This window comes from Otolemur garnettii, unplaced genomic scaffold (assembly GCF_000181295.1).
Source record: "Otolemur garnettii isolate 467f Iridium unplaced genomic scaffold, OtoGar3 scaffold00038, whole genome shotgun sequence".
Lineage (NCBI taxonomy): Eukaryota > Metazoa > Chordata > Mammalia > Primates > Galagidae > Otolemur > Otolemur garnettii.
This window is the reverse complement of record NW_003852433.1, coordinates 7,897,935-7,899,218: the sequence shown is the minus strand read 5'-3', so window position 1 is coordinate 7,899,218 and position 1,284 is coordinate 7,897,935.

The following is a 1,284-nucleotide window of genomic DNA, read 5'->3' as shown; positions in this document are numbered from 1 at the left end:
ATTGTTGTTTGGCGGGCCTGGGCTGGATTTGAACCTGCCACTTTAGGTGTATGTGGCTGGCACCTTAGCCACTTGAGCCACAGGTGCCGAGCCAAGACCATGTTTCTTAAAAAAAGGGAGGGGGGGCTCAGCACCTGTAGCACAGTGGTTACAGCACCAGCCACATACACCAAGGCTGGCAGGTTCAAACCCAGCCAGCTAAACAATAATGACAACTGCAACAACAAAAAAATAGCTGGGTGTTGTGGCAGGCGCCTGTAGTTCCAGCTACTTAGGAGGCTGAGGCAAAAGAATCACTTGAGCCCAAGAGTTGGAGGTTGCTGTGAACTGTGATGTCACAGCGCTCTGCCGAGGGTGACATAATGAGACTCTATCTCAAAAATAAATAAATAAAATAAAGTAATTTGGAAAAAAGGTCAGGCGCAGTGGCTCATGCCTATAATCCTAGCACTCTGGGAGGCCCAGGTGGGTGGATTGCCTGAGCTCAACAGTTAGAGACCTGCATGAACTGGAGCAAAACCCCATCTCTAAAAATAGCTGGACATTGTGGCAGGTGCCTATAGTCCCAGCTACTTCAGAGGCTGAGATAAGAGGATCTCTTGAGCCCAAGAATTTGAGGTTGCTTACCCAGGGTGACATAGTGAGACTGTCCCCCCCACACTCCTCAAAAACTATTCTAATGATTATCTGAGCAGTTAGTCATAATCTTTTTGCTGGTGGAGGGTCTTGCCTCAGTGTCGATGGTTGCTGACTGATCAGGGTGGTAACTGAAGGTTGGGGTAGCTGTGGCAGTTTCTTGAGACAGTAATAAAGTTTGACACAACAACTGACTCTTCCTTTTCACAAAAGATTTGTCTATGAACGCTGTTTGTTAGCATTTTACTCACAGTTGAACTTCTTTCAAAATTGAAACCTCTCAGACCCTGCTTCATCAAATATTATGTGAAGTACTGAATCCTTTGTTGTCATTTCAACAATGTTTACAGCATCTTCATCAGGAGTAGATTCCATCTCAAGAAACTACTCTTTGGTGACTCAAGAAGCAACTTCTTTCTCATCTTTAAATGTTTTCTCATGAGATTAAAACCATTCAAGTTGGCTCAGCGGCTAGGGCGCCAGCCACATACACCAGAGCCAGTGGGTTTGAATCCAGCCCAGGCCTGCCAAACAACAATGACAACTACAACCAAAAAATAGCCGGGCATTATGGCGGGCGCCTGTAGTCCCAGCTACTTGGGAGGCTGAGGCAAGAGAATCACTTAAGCCCAAGAGTTGAAGGTTGCT